The sequence below is a fragment of the Arachis ipaensis genome, chromosome B8 (genome assembly GCF_059453495.1).
Source record: "Arachis ipaensis isolate K30076 ecotype BB chromosome B8, ASM5945349v1, whole genome shotgun sequence".
NCBI classification, from domain to species: domain Eukaryota; kingdom Viridiplantae; phylum Streptophyta; class Magnoliopsida; order Fabales; family Fabaceae; genus Arachis; species Arachis ipaensis.
Window position 1 is genome coordinate 106,601,695 of NC_142443.1, and position 20,218 is coordinate 106,621,912.

General features: G+C 37.0%; 1 non-coding gene across 1 annotated transcript; it reads right to left on the reverse strand.

Annotated features, from left to right (window-relative positions):
* Positions 1–2,903: 2,903 nt before the first annotated feature.
* Positions 2,904–3,011, reverse strand: LOC148549145 (small nucleolar RNA R71). Its single transcript, XR_015897647.1, has one exon. It is a non-coding gene; the product is annotated as a small nucleolar RNA R71 (small nucleolar RNA).
* Between the last annotated feature and the right edge of the window lie 17,207 nt (positions 3,012–20,218).

The window sequence follows — 20,218 nt, forward strand, 5'->3', positions numbered from 1 at the left end:
ATTGATGGCGGCATTCATGAGAGTCCGGAAAGTCTAAACCTTGTCTGTGGTATTCCGAGTAGGACTCTGGGATTGAATGACTGTGACGAGCTTCAAACTCGCGAGTGCTGGGCCTAGTGACAGATGCAAAAGGAGGGTGAATCCTATTCCAGCATGATTGGGAACCTCAGATGATTAGCCGTGCCGTGACAGGGCATCTTGGACCATTTTCACAAGAGGAGGGGATGTAGCCACTGACAACGGTGATGCCCTTGCATAAAGCCAGCCATGGAAAGGAGTAAGACTGATTGGATGAAGGCAGCAGGAAAGCAGAGGTTCAGAGGAACGAAAGCATCTCTATACGCTTATCTGAAATTCTCACCAATGAATTACATAAGTGTTTCTATCCGTATTCTATGTTTACTTATTAATTAATTTCGAAAACTCCATAACTATTTTATATCCGCCTGACTGAGATTTACAAGGTGACCATAGCTTGCTTCATACCAACAATCTCCGTGGGATTCGACCCTTACTCACGTAAGGTATTACTTGGACGACCCAGTGCACTTGCTGGTTAGTTATGCGAAGTTGTGAAAATATGTTTAAACCTTGGTTTTGTGCATCCGTTTTTGGTGCCATCGCCAGGGAATCAATTTCGAACAATAATTCACAACCTGAGTAACAATTTCGCATACCAAGTTTTTGGCGCCGTTGCCGGGGATTGTTCGAGTTTGGACAACTAACGGTTCATCTTGTTGCTCAGATTAGGTAATTTTCTTTTTGTTTTAATTTTCAAAAATTTTTCAAAAATCTTTCAAAAAAATTTCTCATCAGTTTTCGAAAAAAAAATAAAAATGTTTTCAAAAATATATTTTTCTTCAGAATTTTTAAGAATGAATTCTAGTGTTTCATAAAGCTTGTTGAAGCCTGGCTGGCTGTAAAGCCACGACTGTAGGGCATGTTAGGCGTGTCATGTCTGAGTTACATACTAAAGCTTGGCTGGCTATTAAGCCATGCCTGACCCTTTGATTGGAGCTTTAGACTAAAGAGCATAAGATTCCTGGAATTCATATTAAAAATTTTGCAATCCTTATGTTTCTTTTTCAATCAATTTTATAAAAATACAAAAAAAATCATAAAATAATAAAAATCAAAAATATTTTTTGTGTTTCTTGTTTGAGTCTTGAGTCATGTTATAAGTTTGGTGTCAATTGCATGTGCATCTTGCATTTTTTCAAAAATTCATGCATTCATAGTGTTCTTCATGATCTTCAAGTTGTTCTTGGTAAGTCTTCTTGTTTGATCTTTGCATTTGCATGTTTTGTGTCTTTTCTTGTTTTACATGTGCATTTTTGCATCCATAGAGTCTAAACATGAAAGATTTCTAAGTTTGGTGTCTTGCATGTTTTCTTTGCATATAAAAATTTTCAAAAATAAGTTCTTGATGTTCATCTTGACATTCAAAGTGTTCTTGGTGTTCATCTTGACATCCATAGCATTCTTGCATGCATTCATTGTTTTGATCTAAAAATTTCATGCATTGCATCTTTTTCATGTTTTTCCCTCTCATCATAAAAAATTTCAAAAATCAAATCTTTTTCATTTTTCTTATCTATTCTCGAAAATTCCAAAAATATTTTTCAAAAATATTTTTCTTAATTTTACATCATATTTTCGAAAATATCTTCAACAATTAATGTTTTGATTCAAAAATTTCAAGTTTGTTACTTGCTTGTTAAGAAAGATTCAAACTTTGAGTTCTAGAATCATATCTTGTGATTTCTTATGAATCAAGTCATTAATTGTGATTTTAAAAGTTAAATCTTTTTCAAAAACTAATTTAAATCATATCTTTTCAAAAATATCTTCTTATCCTATCTTTTTCAAAAATTTGATTTCAAAATATCTTTTCTAACTTCCTAACTTCTTATCTTTTCAAAATTTGTTTCAACTAACTAACTAACTTTTTGTTTGTTTCTTATCTTTTTCAAAACTACCTAACTAACTCTCTCTCCCTCTAATTTTCAAAAATATCTCCCCCTTTTTCAAAAATTTCTTTTTAATTAACTAATTATTTTAATTTCTGATTTTTATTTTCGAAAATTACTAACCTTTTTCAAAAACTATTTTCGAAAATCACTAATTCTTTTTCAAAAATTATTTTTGAAAATTATCCTTCTCTCTCATCTCCTTCTATTTTATTTATAAATCTACTAACATCTCTCCATCACTCCCCAAAAATCCGAACCCTCTCTCTCTGAGTTTAGATTTTCTTCTTCTTTTCTTCTACTCACACAAGGACCTCTATACTGTGGTATAAAGGATCCCTATTATTATTATTATTATTATTATTATTATTATTATTTCTGTGCCCTCTTTTTTGTCATATGAGCAGGAGCAAGGACAAGACTATTCTTGTTGAAGCAGATCCAGAACCTGAAAGGACTCTGAAGAGGAAACTAAGAGAAGCTAAAATACAACAATCCAAAGATAACCTTTCAGAAATTTTCGAATAAGAAAAGGAGATGGCAGCCGAAAATAATAATAATGCAAGGAGGATGCTTGGTGACTTTACTGCACCTAATTCCAATTTACATGGAAGAAGCATCTCCATTCCTGCCATTGGAGCAAACAACTTTGAGCTGAAACCTCAATTAGTTTCTCTGATGCAGCAGAACTGCAAGTTTCATGGACTTCCATCTGAAGATCCTTTTCAGTTCTTAACTGAATTCTTGCAGATATGTGATACTGTTAAGACTAATGGAGTACATCCTGAAGTCTACAGGCTCATGCTTTTCCCTTTTGCTGTAAGAGACAGAGCTAGAGTATGGTTGGACTCTCAACCTAAGGATAGCCTGAACTCTTGGGATAAGCTGGTCAAGGCTTTCTTAGCCAAGTTCTTTCCTCCTCAAAAGCTGAGTAAGCTTAGAGTGGATGTTCAGACCTTCAGACAGAAAGAAGGTGAATCCCTCTATGAATCTTGGGAGAGATACAAAGGACTGACCAAAAAGTGTCCTTCTGACATGCTTTCAGAATGGACCATCCTGGATATATTCTATGATGGTCTATCTGAATTGGCTAAAATGTCATTGGATACTTCTGCAGGTGGATCCATTCACCTAAAGAAAACGCCTGCAGAAGCTGAAGAACGCATTGACATGGTTGCTAATAACCAGTTCATGTACACTTCTGAGAGGAATCCTGTGAGTAATGGGACGCCTATGAAGAAGGGAGTTCTTGAAATTGATACTCTGAATGCCATATTGGCTCAGAATAAAATTTTGACTCAGCAAGTCAATATGATTTCTCAGAGTCTGAATGGAATGCAAGCTGCATCCAACAGTACTCAAGAGGCATCTTCTGAAGAAGAAGCTTATGATCCTGAGAACCCTGCAATAGAAGAGGTGAATTACTTAGGTGAACCTTATGGAAACACCTATAATCCATCATGGAGAAATCATCCAAATCTCTCATGGAAGGATCAAAGGCCTCAACAAGGCTTTAATAATGGTGGAAGAAACAGGTTTAGCAATAACAAGCCTTTTCCATCATCCACTCAGCAACAGACAGAGAACTCTGAACAAAGTACCTCTAATTTAGCAAACTTAGTCTCTGATCTATCCAAGACCACTGCAAGTTTCATGAATGAAACAAGGTCTTCCATTAGAAATTTGGAAGCACAAGTGGGCTAGCTGAGTAAAAGGATCACTGAAATCCCTCATAGTACTCTCCCAAGCAATACAGAAGAGAATCCAAAAGGAGAGTGCAAGGCCATTGGATTAATTACCATGGCTGAACCCACAAGAGAGGAGAAGGACGTGAATCCCAAGGAGGAAGACCTCCTGGGACGTCCAGTGATCAATAAGGAGCTTCCCTCTGAGGAACCAAAGGACTCTGAGGCTCATCTAGAGACCATAGAGATTCCATTGAACCTCCTTATGCCATTCATGAGCTCTGATGAGTATTCCTCTTCTGAAGAGAATGAGGATATTATTGAAGAGCAAGCTGCCAAGTTCCTTGGTGCAATCATGAAGCTAAATGCCAAATTATTTGGTATTGAGACTTGGGAAGATGAACCTCCCTTGTTCACCAATGAACTAAGTGATCTGGATCAACTGACATTGCCTCAGAAGAGACAGGATCCTGGAAAGTTCATAATACCTTGTACCATAGGCACCATGATCTTTAAGGCTCTGTGTGACCTTGGTTCAGGGATAAACCTCATGCCCCTTTTTGTAATAGAGAAATTGGGAATCTATGGGGTGCAAGCTGCTAAAATCTCATTAGAGATGGCAGACAATTCAAGAAAACAGGCTTATGGACAAGTAGAGGACGTGTTAGTGAAGGTTGAAGGCCTTTACATCCCTACTGACTTCATAGTCTTGGATACTGGAAAGGAAGAGGATGAATCCATCATCCTAGGAAGACCTTTCCTAGCCACAGCAAGAGCTGTGATTGATGTGGACAGAGGAGAATTGATCCTTCAAATGAATGAGGACAACCTTGTGTTTACAACTCAAGGATCTCTCTCTGCATCCATGGAGAGGAAGCAGAAAAAGCTTCTCTCAAAGCAGAGTCAACCAAAGCCCCCACAGTCAAACTCTAAGTTTGGTGTTGGGAGGCCACAACCAAACTCTAAGTTTGGTGTCAAACCCCCATATCCAAACTCTAAGTTTGGTGTTGGGTGGTCTCAACAAAGCTCTGCACATTTGTGAGGCTCCATGAGAGCCCACTGTCAAGCTATTGACATTAAAGAAGCGCTTGTTGGGAGGCAACCCAATGTTTATTTATCTAATTTTATTTTTGTTTTTCATGTTTTCTTAGGTTCATGATCATGTGGAGTCACAAAATAAATAATAAAAATTGAAAACGGAATCAAAAACAGCAGAAGAAAAATCACACCCTGGAGGAAGACCTTACTGGCATTTAAACGCCAGTAAGAAGCATGTTTTGGGCGTTCAACGCCAGAACAGAGCATGGTTCTGGCGCTGAACGCCAGAAATGGGCAGCATCTGGGCGTTTGAACGCCAGAAATGCACCCTGGAGAAGAGCTGGCGCTGAACGCCCAGAACAAGCATGGTTCTGGCGTTCAACGCCAGAAATGGGCAACAAATGGGTGTTCAACGCCCAGAACAAGCACCAATCTGGCGCTGAACGCCCAGAGTTGTGTGCAAAGGCATTTTACATGCCTAATTTGGTGCAAGGTTGTAAATCCTTAAGCACCTCAGGATCTGTGGACCCCACAGGATCCCCACCTACCTCCACTTACTTCTTCTCACCCCCTTTCACACAATCCCATAAACACTCTTCTCCAAAACCCTTCACCAATCACCTCAATCTCTCTTCTCCATCACTTCTTCACCACTCACATCCATCCACTCTTCCCCCATAAACCTACCTCATAAACTCCACCTACCTTCAAAATTCAAAATCAATTTCCCACCCAAACCCACCCTAAATGGCCGAACCTTAACCCCCCCTCCCTTCCCTATATAAAGCCTTCCATTCTTCTTCATTTTCACACAACACAACCCTCTCTTTCCCTTCTTGGCCGAGACACACCTCCCCCCTCTTCTCCATATTTTCTTCTTCTTCTTCATCTAATTCTTTCTTTTCTTGCTCGAGGGAGAGCAATATTCTAAGTTTGGTGTGGTAAAAGCATAAGCTTTTTGTTTTTCCATTACCATTGATGGCACCTAAGACCGGAGAATCCTCTAGAAGAGGAAAAGGGAAGACAAAAGCTTCCACCTCCGAGTCATGGGAGATGGAAAGATTCATCTCCAAAGCTCATCAAGACCACTTCTATGATGTTGTGGCCAAGAAGAAGGTGATCCCCAAGGTCCCTTTCAAACTCAAAAGAAATGAGTATCCGGAGATCCGACATGAAATTCAAAGAAGAGGTTGGGAAGTTCTAACAAATCCCATCCAACAAGTCGGCATCCTAATGGTTCAAGAGTTCTATGCCAATGCATGGATCACCAAGAACCATGATCAAAGTAAGAACCCGGATCCAAAGAACTATGTTACAATGGTTCGGGGGAAATACTTAGATTTTAGTCCGGAGAATGTGAGGTTGGCGTTTAACTTGCCTATGATGCAAAGAGATGAGCGCCCCTACACTAGAAGGGTCAACTTTAATCAAAGGTTGGACCAAGTCCTCATGGACATATGTGTGGAAGGAGCTCAATGGAAGATTGACTCCAAAGGCAAGCCGGTTCAACTAAGAAGATTGGATCTCAAGCCTGTGGCTAGAGGATGGTTGGAGTTCATCCAACGCTCCATCATCCCCACTAGCAACCGATCTGAAGTTACTGTGGATCGGGCCATCATGATCCATGCCATCATGATTGGAGAAGAAGTAGAGGTTTATGAAGTCATCTCCCTTGAACTCTACAAAATAGCCGAAAAGCCCTCTCCTGGGGCAAGGCTAGCTTTTCCTCATCTTATCTGCCATCTATGTTACTCAGCTGGAGCTTCCATAGAAGGAGACATACCCATTGAGGAAGAGAAGCCCATCACTAAGAAAAAGATGGAGCAAGCAAGAGAGCCCATCCATGGAGCTCAAGAGGCGCAGGAAGCTCATCACCATGAGATCCCGGAGATGCCTCAAATGTATTTTCCTCCACAAAACTATTGGGAGTAAATTAACACCTCCCTAGGAGAATTAAGTTCCAACATGGGACAACTAAGGGTGGAACATCAAGAGCACTCCATCATCCTTCATGAAATAAGAGAAGATCAAAAAGCAATGAGGGAGGCGCAACAAAGACAAGGAAGAGACATAGAAGAGCTCAAGGACATCATTGGTTCCTCAAGAAGAAAATGTCACCATCACTAAGGTGGATTCATTCCTTGTTCTTACATTCTCTGTTTTCGTTTTCTCTATGTTAAAGTGCTTATCTATGTTTGTGTCTTTATTACATGATCATTAGTAGTTAGTAACTATGTCTTAAAGTTATGAATGTCCTATAAATCCATCACCTCTCTTAAATGAAAAATGTTTTAATTCAAAAGAACAAGAAGTACATGAGTTTCGAATTTATCCTTGAACTTAGTTTAATTATATTGATGTGGTGACAATGCTTCTTGTTTTCTGAATGAATGCTTGAACAGTGCATATGTCTTTTGAAGTTGTTGTTTAAGAATGTTAAATATGTTGGCTCTTGAAAGAATGATGACAAGGAGACATGTTATTTGATAATCTGAAAAATCATAAAAATGATTCTTGAAGCAAGAAAAAGCAGCAAAGAACAAAGCTTGCAGAAAAAAAAAGAAAAAAAAAAGGCAAAAAAAAAATAAAAGAAAGAACAAAAAAGCAAGCAGAAAAAGCCAAAATCTCTTAAAACCAAGAGGCAAGAGCAAAAAGCCAATAACCCTTAAAACCAAAAGGCAAGGGCAAATAAAAAGGATCCCAAGGCTTTGAGCATCAGTGGATATGAGGGCCTAAAGGAATAAAATCCTGGCCTAAGCGGCTAAACCAAGCTGTCCCTAACCATGTGCTTGTGGCGTGTAGGTGTCAAGTGAAAACTTGAGACTGAGCGGTTAAAGTCAAGGTCCAAAGCAAAAAAAAAGAGTGTGCTTAAGAACCCTGGACACCTCTAATTGGGGACTTTAGCAAAGTTGAGTCACAATCTGAAAAGGTTCACCCAATTATGTGTCTGTGGCATTTATGTATCCGGTGGTAATACTGGAAAACAAAGTGCTTAGGGCCACGGCCAAGACTCATAAAATAGCTGTGTTCAAGAATCATCATACTGAACTAGGAGAATCAATAACACTATCTGAACTCTGAGTTCCTATAGAAGCCAATCATTCTGAACTTCAATGGATAAAGTGAGATGCCAAAACTATTCAAGAGGCAAAGAGCTATAAGTCTCGCTCATCTGATTGGAGCTATGTTTCATTGATAGTTTGGAATTTATAGTATATTCTCTTCTTTTTATCCTACTTGATTTTCAGTTGCTTGGGGACAAGCAACAATTTAAGTTTGGTGTTGTGATGAGCGGATAATTTATACGCTTTTTGGCATTGTTTTTAGTATGTTTTTAGTAGAATCTAGTTACTTTTAGGGATGTTTTCATTGGTTTTTATGTTAAATTCACATTTTTGGACTTTACTATGAGTTTGTGTGTTTTTCTGTGATTTCAGGTATTTTCTGGCTGAAATTGAGGGACTTGAGCAAAAATCAGATTCAGAGGTTGAAGAAGGACTGCTGATGCTGTTAGATTCTGACCTCCCTGCACTCAAAATAGATTTTCTGGAGCTACAGAAATCAAAATGGCGCGCTTTTAATTTTGTTGGAAAGTAGACATCCAGGGCTTTCCATCAATATATAATAGTCCATACTTTGCCCGAGTTTAGATGACCCAAACTGGCGTTCAACGTCAGTTCTCTGCCCAATTCTGGCGTCCAGCGCCAGAAACAAGTTGCAAAGTGGAGTTCAACGCCCAAACTGGCACAAAAGCTGGCGTTCAACTCCAAGAATGGCCTCTCCACGTGTAGACTTCAAGCTCAGCCCAAGCACACACCAAGTGGGCCCCGGAAGTGGATTTATGCATCAATTACTTACTTCTGTAAACCCTAGTAGCTAGCTTATTATAAATAGGACTTTTTACTATTGTATTTAAGATCCTGAGTTTTATCTTTTGATCATTTTAGATCTTTGGACGCCTGGTTCTTAGATCAGAGGGGCTGGCCATTCGGGTATGCCTGGACCATTATCACTTATGTATTTTCATACGGTAGAGTTTCTACACTCCATAGATTAAGGTGTGGAGCTCTGCTGTTCCTCAAAGATTAATGCAAAGTACTACTGTTTTTCTATTCAATTCAACTTATTCTGCTTCTAAGATATTCATTTGCACTTCAACCTGAATATGATGAACGTGACAATCATCATCATTCCCCATGAACGCGTGCCTGACAACCACCTCTGTTCTACCTTAGATTGAATGAGTATCTCTTGGATCTCTTAATCGGAATCTTCGTGGTATAAGCTAGATTGATGGCGGCATTCATAAGAGTCCGAAAAGTCTAAACCTTGTCTGTGGTATTTCGAGTAGGACTCTGGGATTGAATGACTGTGACGAGCTTCAAACTCGTGAGTGCTGGGCGTAGTGAAAGACGCAAAAGGAGGGTGAATCCTATTCCAGCATGATCGGGAACCTCAGATGATTAGCCGTGCCGTGATAAGGCATCTTGGACCATTTTCACAAGAGGAGGGGATGTAGCCACTGACAACGGTGATGCCCTTGCATAAAGCCAGCCATGGAAAGGAGAAAGACTGATTGGATGAAGGCAGCAGGAAAGCAGAGGTTCAGAGGAACGAAAGCATCTCTATACGCTTATCTGAAATTCTCACCAATGAATTACATAAGTGTTTCTATCCCTATTCTATGTTTACTTATTAATTAATTTCGAAAACTCCATAACTATTTTATATCCGCCTGACTGAGATTTACAAGGTGACCATAGCTTGCTTCATACCAACAATCTCTGTGGGATTCGACCCTTACTCACGTAAGGTATTACTTGGACGACCCAGTGCACTTGCTGGTTAGTTATGCGAAGTTGTGAAGATATGTTTAAACCTTGGTTCTGTGCATCCGTTTTTGGTGCCATCGCCAGGGAATCAATTTCGAACAATAATTCACAACCTGAGTAACAATTTTGCATACCACCCATTCATGAGCTCTGATGAGTATTCCTCTTCTGAAGAGAATGAGGATGTTACTGAAGAGCAAGCTGCCAAGTTTCTTGGTGCAATCATGAAGCTGAATGCCAAATTATTTGGTATTGAGACTTGGAAAGATGAACCTCCCTTGTTCACCAATGAACTAAGTGATCTGGATCAACTGACATTGCCTCAGAAGAAACAGGATCCTGGAAAGTTCGTAATACCTTGTACCATAGGCAACATGATCTTTGAAAAGGCTCTGTGTGACCTTGGTTCAGGGATAAACCTCATGCCCCTCTCTGTAATAGAGAAACTGGGAATCTATGGGGTGCAAGCCACTAAAATCTCATTAGAGATGGCAGACAATTCAAGAAAACAGGCTTATGGACAAGTAGAGGACGTGTTAGTAAAGGTTGAAGGCCTTTACATCCCTGCTGATTTCATAGTCCTAGACACTGGAAAGGATGAGGATGAATTCATCATCCTTGGAAGACCCTTTCTAGCCACAACAAGAGTTGTGATTGATGTGGACAGAGGAGAATTGATCCTTTAATTAAATGAGGACAACCTTGTGTTTAAAACTCAAGGATCTCTCTCTATACCCATGGAGAGGAAGCACAGTAAGCTTCTCTCATTGCAGAGTCAACCAGAGCCCCCACAGTCAAACTCTAAGTTTGGTGTTGGGAGGCCACAACCAAACTCTAAATTTGGTGTTGAACTCCCATATCCAAACTCTAAGTTTGGTGTTGGAGAGTCTCAACAATGCTCTGAACACCTGTGAGGCTCCATGAGAGCCCACTGTCAAGCTATTGACATTAAAGAAGCGCTTGTTGGGAGGCAACCCAATTTTTATCTAATTTCTATTTTTATTGTTTTTCATGTTTTATTAGGTTCATGATCATGTGGAGTCACAAAATAAATGTAAAAATTGAAAACGGAATCAAAAACAGTAGTAGAAATATCACACCTTGGAGGAAGACCTTACTGGCGTTTAAACGCCAGTAAGAAGCATCTGGCTGGCGTTCAACGCCAGAACAGAGCATGGTTCTGGCGCTGAACGCCCAAAATGGGCAGCATCTGGGCGTTTGAATGCCAGAATTGCACCCTGGGGAAGAGCTGGCGCTGAACGCCCAGAACAAGCATGGTTCTGGCGTTCAACGCCAGAAATGGGCAACAAATGGGCGTTCAACGCCCAGAACAAGCACCAATCTGGCGCTGAACGCCCAGAGTTGTGTGCGAGGGCATTTTGCCTGCCCAATTTGGTGCAAGGTTGTAAATCCTTGAACACCTAAGGATCTGTAGACCCCACAAGATCACCTCAGGATCTGTGGACCCCACAGGATCCCCACCTACCTCATAAACTCCACCTACCTTCAAAATTCAAAATCAATTTCCCACCCAAACCCACCCTTATGGCCGAACCTTCCCCTCATCCCTTCCCTATATATAGCCCTCCATTCTTCCTCATTTTCACACAACACAACCCTCTCTTCTCTTCTTGGCCGAATACACCACTCCCCCCTCTCCTCCATATTTTCTTCTTCTTCTTCATCTATTCTTTCTTTTCTTGCTCGAGGGCGAGCAATATTCTAAGTTTGGTGTGGTAAAAGCATAAGCTTTCTATTTTTCCATTACCATTGATGGCACCTAAGACCGGAGAATCCTCTAGAAAAGGGAAAGAAAAGACAAAAGCTTCCACCTCCGAGTTGTGGGAGATGGAAAGATTCATCTCCAAAGCTCATCAAGACCACTTCTATGATGTTGTGGCCAAGAAGAAGGTGATCCCTGAGGTCCCTTTCAAGCTCAAGAAGAATGAAATCCCGGAGATGCCTCCAATGCATTTCCCTCCACAAAAATATTGGGAGCAAATCAACACCTCCCTAGGAGAATTAAGTTCCAACATGGGACAACTAAGGGTGGAACATCAAGAGCATTGCATCATCCTTCATGAAATTAGAGAAGATCAAAAAGCAATGAGGGAGGAGCAACAAAGACAAGGAAGAGACATAGAAGAGCTCAAGGACATCATTGGTTCCTCAAGAAGGAAATGCCACCATCACTAAGGTGGACTCATTCCTTGTTCTTACACTCTCTGTTTTTCGTTTTCTGTGTTAAGTGCTTATCTATGTTTGTGTCTTATTACATGATCATTAGTAGTTAGTAACTATGTCTTAAAGTTATGAATGTCCTATGAATCCATCACCTCTCTTAAATGAAAAATGTTTTAATTCAAAAGAACAAGAAGTACATGAGTTTCGAATTTATCCTTGAACTTAGTTTAATTATATTGATGTGGTGACAATGCTTCTTGTTTTCTAAAATGCTTGAACAGTGCATATGTCTTTTGAAGTTGTTGTTTAAGAATGTTAAATATGTTGGCTCTTGAAAGAATGATGACAAGGAGACATGTTATTTGATAATCTGAAAAATCATAAAAATGATTCTTGAAGCAAGAAAAAGCAGCAAAGAACAAAGCTTGCAGAAAAAAAAAAGGAGCGAAAAAAAATAGAAAGAAAAAGAAAAAGCAAGCAGAAAAAGCCAAAAGCTCTTAAAACCAAGAGGCAAGAGCAAAAAGCCAATAACCCTTAAAACCAAAAGGCAAGGGCAAATAAAAAAGATCCCAAGGCTTTGAGCATCAGTGGATAGAAGGGCCTAAAGGAATAAAATCCTGGTCTAAGCGGCTAAACCAAGCTGTCCCTAACCATGTGCTTGTGGCGTGAAGGTGTCAAGTGAAAACTTGAGACTGAGCGGTTAAAGTCAAGGTCCAAAGCAAAAAAAAATAGTGTGCTTAAGAACCCTGGACACCTCTAATTGGGGACTTTAGCAAAGTTGAGTCACAATCTGAAAAGGTTCACCCAATTATGTGTCTGTGGCATTTATGTATCCGGTGGTAATACTGGAAAACAAAGTGCTTAGGGCCACGGCCAAGACTCATAAAATAGCTGTGTTCAAGAATCATCATACTGAACTAGGAGAATCAATAACACTATCTGAACTCTGAGTTCCTATAGATGCCAATCATTCTGAACTTCAATGGATAAAGTGAGATGCCAAAACTATTCAAGAGGCAAAAAGCTACAAGTCCCGCTCATCTAATTGTAGCTATGTTTCATTGATAGTTTGGAATTTATATTATATTCTCTTCTTTTTATCCTACTTGATTTTCAGTTGCTTGGGGACAAGCAACAATTTAAGTTTGGTGTTGTGATGAGCGGATAATTTATACGCTTTTTGGCATTGTTTTTAGTATGTTTTTAGTAGAATCTAGTTACTTTTAGGGATGTTTTTATTATTTTTTATGTTAAATTCACATTTCTGGACTTTACTATGAGTTTGTGTGTTTTTCTGTGATTTCAGGTATTTTCTGGCTGAAATTGAGGGACTTGTGCAAAAGTCAGATTCAGAGGTAGAAGAAGGACTGCTGATGCTGTTGGATTCTGACCTCCCTGCACTCAAAATAGATTTTCTGGAGCTACAGAACTCAAAATGGCGCGCTTTTAAATGCGTTGGAAATTAGACATCCAGGGCTTTCCATCAATGTATAATAGTCCATACTTTGACCGATTTTAGAGGACGTAAAAGGGCGTTGAACACCAGTTCTACGCTGCTGCCTGGAGTTAAACGCCAGAAACACATCACAAACCAGAGTTGAACGCCAGAAATACGTTACAACCTGGCATTCAACTCCAGAAAGAGCCTCTGTACGTGTAACATTCAAGCTCAGCCCAAGCACACACCAAGTGGGTCCCGGAAGTGGATTTATGCATCAATTACTTACTTCTGTAAACCCTAGTAGCTAGTTTATTATAAATAGGACTTTTTACTATTGTATTAGACATCTTGGGACATCTGGTTCTTAGATCAGAGGGGCTGGCCATTCGGCCATGCCTGAACCTTTCACTTATGTATTTTTAACGGTAGAGTTTCTACACTCCATAGATTAAGGTGTGGAGCTCTGCTGTTCCTCAAAGATTAATGCAAAGCACTACTGTTTTTCTATTCAATTCAACTTATTCCGCTTCTAAGATATTCATTCGCACTTCAACCTGAATGTGATGAACGTGACAATCATCATCATTCCCCCACGAACGCGTGCCTGACAACCACTTCCGTTCTACCTTAGATTGAATGAGTATCTTTTGGATCTCTTAATCAGAATCTTCGTGGTATAAGCTAGATTGATGGCGGCATTCATGAGAGTCTGAAAAGTCTAAACCTTGTCTGTGGTATTCCGAGTAGGACTCTGGGATTGAATGACTGTGATGAACTTCAAACTCGCGAGTGCTGGGCGTAGTGACAGACGCAAAAGGAGGGTGAATCCTATTCCAGCATGATCGAGAACCTCAGATGATTAGACGTGCTGTGACAGAGCATTTGGACCATTTTCACAAGAGGATGGGATGCAGCCATTGACAAGGGTGATGCCTTCAGACGATTAGCCATGCAGTGACAGCGCATCGGACCATTTTCTAGAGAGGATCAAAAGTAGCCATTGACAACGGTGATGTCCTTACATAAAGTCAGCCATGGAAAGGAGTAAGATTGATTGGATGAAGACAGTAGGAAAGCAGAGGTTCAGAGGAACGAATGCATCTCTATACGCTTATCTGAAATTCTAACCAATGAATTACATAAGTATTTCTATCCTTATGTTCTATCTATTTATTTTTTATGTTCGAAAACTCCATAACTATTTTATATCCGCCTGACTGAGATTTATAAGGTGACCATAGCTTGCTTCATACCAACAATCTCCGTGGGATCGACCCTTACTCGCGTAAGGTTTATTACTTGGACGACCCAGTGTACTTGCTGGTTAGTTGTGCGAAGTTGTGATAAAGAGTTGAGATTACAATTGAGCGTACCATGTTGATGGCGCCATTGATGATCACAATTTCGTGCACCACCAACCATGCGTTACTTCCTTCCATGGCAAGCTGTAAGATCCTCTCAGTGAAAATGGTCCTCTACGGTTTCTGCACGGCTAATCAACTGTCGGATTTCTCGTCTCGGATGAAAAATACCAGGTACAGCTACCGCATGGCTAATCATCTGTTGGTTCTCGCTAGCGTCGGAATAGAATCCATTGATCCTTTTGCACACTGTCACTTGCGCCCAACATTCGCAGGTTTGAAGCTCGTCACAGTCATCCCTTCCTAGATCCTACTCGGAATACCACAGACAAGGTTTAGACTTTCCGGATCCCAGGAATGCTTCCAATTGGTTCTAGCCTATACCACGAAGATACTAATCTCACGGACTCAGTCCGTGTATTAGATACCCAAGAGAATATACTCCAGCTGTCGTCCAATGACTATGTTGAACATCATGTAGACCACTTTGTGGTTGTCAGGCACGCGATCTTGGCTAAGTGAGTAACGAAGATTGGGTGATTTTCACGGGTCACCCCTTCATTCTGACTTAACTAAATTAAGTACGAGAGTATATCTTGGAGAAGAAGTAGGCATGAATTGAATAGAAAATAGTAGTAATTGCATTAATTCATAAAGAACAGCAGAGCTCCACATCTTAATCTATGGGGTGTAGAAACTCCACCCGTAGAAAATACATAAGTGAAAAAGGTCTAGGCATGGCCGTGAGGCCAGCCTCTCCAAACATAAAATATGATAAAAGTCTGATCAAAGATTTCCAAAAGATGTAAAATAAATCTCTAAAAGTAGTTTTTATACTAAACTGGTAACCTAGTTTACAGAAAATGAGTAACTAAGTGCAGATAGTGCAGAAATCCACTTCCGGGGCCCACTTGGTGTGTGCTTGGGCTGAGAATTGAAGCTTTCATGTGCATAGGCTGTTCCTGGAGTTAAACGCCAGCTTTGGTGCCAGTTTGGGCGTTTAACTCCAATTCTGGTGCCAGTTTGGTTGTTTTACGCCAAGATGTTTTAGGCTGGCTTTGGATGCCAGTTTGGGCCATCAAATCTCGAGCAAAGTATGGACTATTGTAACCGTGACCATGGAAACTGTGGCCATAGGTTAAAAAACCGTGACCATAGACCTATGACCACGGCGGAATACGCCACGGTAAAAAACCAGTGACCATAGGTCCAAAACCGTGACCATAGATCTATGGTCACCCTTTTCACTAGCTATGGTCACAGTTTTTTACTGTGACCATAGGCCTTTTTTTTTGTAGTGGAGCAAGGTTTCGTAGAATAGAACGTGAATATACCTGAGGAGTGTCAGTGTATTTATAGTAGAGTTGTTCTACCTTTATTAATGGATAAATGTTCCCTTTATCTTGGGAGTTTATTTGGATCTATCTTTTAGTGAAGATAGAGATAGTTGGAGAGATTCGGAAAGATAGTTACTTATTTGGATAAGCATAAACCAACCTCTTTTATCGTGTCTGACCTCTTTAAAGAGGTCGGACATGTGGTAGAGGCCACCCTCTTGGGTGGAGCTTTCATCCTTTTTGGACCGGGCTTTTATGCTTTGGGTTAAGGTATTAACATGTATATAAATAGAAATATTTACCAAAAAGAATAATGTTTTATGAAAAAATGCATAAATGAAATCCTTTCTCTATTTTTTTTAGTTGTATGTATATAGTATCTCCCATTTTGATAAGTCAATGATAACTAATTTGTTGTGGATCGCAACTTTATTTAAAGATTTGTAGCTGGCTAATGGGTTCCTCAATTATCATTCACATCCAATTAAATATATTTCCTCCTTTCCAAATAGCTCTTCATTTTTTTATAATCTGTCGTAAGTTAATATAGGACAAAGGATCCTTTGACGATCTCATAACGTTTGGACTATTAAATGATTCCAATAATAAAATATATCTTTTTTATTTTTTTAATAGTTACTAAATAGTTTTTATTTAATTTTATTTACAAATTAATTATCTATTATTTAATTCTAAAATTTATTTTTTATTTTATAATTATTATTTTATTATTCATCATTTATATTTATTAACAATTAGAAACAATAACAAAATATATTTTTCATTAATAGTGACCTCTATAAATATTTTGACAATGTAAATTAACCATTTTTTTTTTCTCGATCCATTAAATCGATAAAAATTAGAAACACTATGAAAATCAAAATTCCCAATTGATGCCCTAACCCCTTATTTTCACAAATGTCTTGCGACGGTGATCCCGATAGAAGGACAGTTCCAAAAACCGTCTAACAGCATAAGCACGTTGTGTCCATAAAATCCACGTAGAAAGACAAAAATTCTGCTTCCCTCAGTTCTCTTCTGCCTTCAGTTTCGCGAGAAAATTAGGAATTTTGATTTTGTAATTGAATTTTTGAAGGTGAACTGTATATATCATTGTAAGTATGTTGGTGTATACCAAATCAAAATACATCTAAAATAAATTATTAAGTGATCCTGGTCGACGTAATCGCAGTTACTTAAAACTAGCCACGTTGATTATTACCCATTCTAATCTTTAGAAGTGAAGCACTTTGTTCCCTTTACTAAATCTGATTTGACATTACTAATATCAACTGTATTATGTGTTAACAAACTTTAGTATCACATAGAGTGATCAATTATATATTCCTCGTGTTTGAAGCTTGTTTTCTCTAGCTCGTAAAAACGAAGATCAGTAGTGGGTCTCCAAGTTTCCACGGTGAAGATGAGTTCCTTGTTATTGTTATTATTGTTTTTATATTTATGAATGTAATAGATCAAGAGAAAAAATTAGTTGATTTTGTCAAAATATTTATGGAAATCATGATTAATAGAAGATTTATTTTATTGTTGTTTCTAATTGTTAATAAATATAAATAATGAATAATAAAATAATAATTATAAAATAAAATATCAATTTTAGAATTAAATAATAAATAAAAAATTAATTTAAAAATAAAATTAAATAAAAATATTTAATAATTATTAAAAAAATTTTAAAAAATATATTTTATATTAAGGCCATTAAATAGTCCAAACATGATGGATTATCAAATTCTTTGCCTTAATGACAGCTACATACAGAATGGACTCTCATACAACTCTTCTACCAATTACACTGCATCAAGTGATGTACGTATCAAGCGACAAAGAGAAACAACCATATGACATCCAAAATACTCATAAGAAGGGGAAACAAGGTAATGTAATTGCTTAGTAAACGTTATATGCATCCAAGACGTAAAATATATGCTTAATGAAGGATCCAATGAAGAGGAATATTATGTGTGTGATCCTATGCATAATAAGCAGTGGAATAAAATTACAAAATCCCTACATCACGTAACAAAGGTTCTCAAATTTTTTTTTTTTTTTGTCAACTAAGAATATATACAAGCATTCATGAATTGCTTATTTCCAACAGCGATATATAATTTGTCCTAATACATTAGAATTAGTCTCGGTGGTCATATATAGAATTACTTAAAGAGTTGTTAGACCCACCAAAGTGGAATTACTGGCTAAGACGACACACCCAGAATTTTCAAAGTCTAACGTGCAAGTCTGACTATAACAAATAAATTAGATTATTCATTACATCTTTTTCCCTACTGTTGTTGAAGTACATACTACTATATATTCTTGTAGGTGTATGAATTATATAACACAATAACCTTTTTTATTTAGTTTTCAAATTCATGTGTGTGGAGAAACTATGCTGTGCATTATCGTTATTAGTGACATGGCTAACAAGGTGACACTCAATTAGACCTTTGAGGGACACACCAACTTGATGAGTAAACATGAAGTGTTAAGTACAGCTCATTTTTTAAATATAAAATAAAACCGTGATTTGTCTTGGTAATAAATTGGCCATTTTGATAACTCTTTCCCCCTTTTCCCTTTCTTTTTATGTTGATGATTCCCTTGCTTTAATTTACAATTTACTGATTGTTTATTTCTTGCATTGACATTGCATACGAAATACGAATACGAGGCCACATAACACGGAACTAGACTTGGGAAAAATAATGCTATACAATCTGAAATTTTATATAGAAAAATCTAGGGGTCAGCAACTTTTGTGTTTTTTGGCCAACACTTAACTATCAAAATAAAAGTGAGTGATTTCCTACCATTAGATGTAATCTCACACCATTAAAAACACTATTGATGACCAATTGATGATTACAAAACACCAAAATTGCTGGCCCTAACATTCTTCTTTTATATATATATATGCTTGCTTGACTCTTAAAGAAAAATCAAACCTCCAAATTTTATATTAAAAAATAAAAAATACAAGACTGTTATTAAAATTTATTATTTTTAATAATTAATTAATTATTAATATTTAAAAATATGGGTTAAAGTATATTATTAAATTATTAGATTAAAAAAAATTGAGTTAATAACTACAAATAATCAATAATAATAAAATTTGATGGCTTTTGGACATTTTTCTTAAAAAATATGAGCGTACTACATTTACTAAATTTAGAACTAAATACAATAACAATACGACTTGAATGAGAGAAGGGAGAAAACGAAATCCACCATAAAACTTTAGGAATTATTCTATGGAGATAATAACCTAAAACTAGCTTATTTAATTTAACAATAAAAAATTTATGCATGTAACATACATAATTATATATTTATTATATTTAATATTATTCAATTATTTTGTTAATAATTAAAAGATATAAAATAAGATAAGTAGTAATTAATTAAAGAATATAAAATAAAATAATTTTGAGTTGATTTTTCTTATCTACTAAACATTCTTAATTGAATTAAATACTATAATAATATTTAAAAGTTTATATCGCTGACAAAAAAATCATAAAGAATACTAACTACAAATAAATTTTCAAAAAATTTAAAAATACGATAAAAATAATTAGATATTAAATATATATTCTAAAAAATATAACTTTAGAAATTAAATTTTAATATAATTTTTTGTAATCATTATTAAAAAATAAGATTTTCATCCTTAAAATTTAGTAACTTTTTGTCAAGTCAAGTTTTAAATTTTTTTTGTGAATGACCATATTTTTTTTAAAATAAACAAAACTGAGAATTCAAATTTTATTCCAAATTTATTTTATATCTTTTAAATATTTATTCAAATAGTGTCACAAAAATTTAAATTAAATAGATAAACTATTTGTTAAATATAATTTTTTTATTTTTTAATAAAATATATTATTTATTAGTTTTTTTTGATATTTTTAAATCAATTTAAAATTATTTTGTCAATAATATCTTTTAAATATTTGTTTGTCAGCGATAAAATCTTTTAAATATTAAATTGGTAATTAACCCATTTTTAATAATTTAGATTAGAGTCAAAAACACAAAAGATCACTATAGACCATGAATACTTGTATTGCCAAAGCCAATAACTTCATCGTCCTTATCTTCACGTCAAAGAATTTTTAAAAACACGTTAATAAATGCCTATGATCTCAATTGTTGTCTCTTCCTAATCTTAAACTCTCTCTCTCTCTCTCTCTCGATCTCGATATATATATATATATATATAGTCAAGAATTTAAAATAAACCTTACTTTCCCAAAATACTTTTACATGCATTATATATATGGCTTCGATGAAAAATAGAAATATAAGAACATGCAGGTTAATTACATACTTGTACAAAA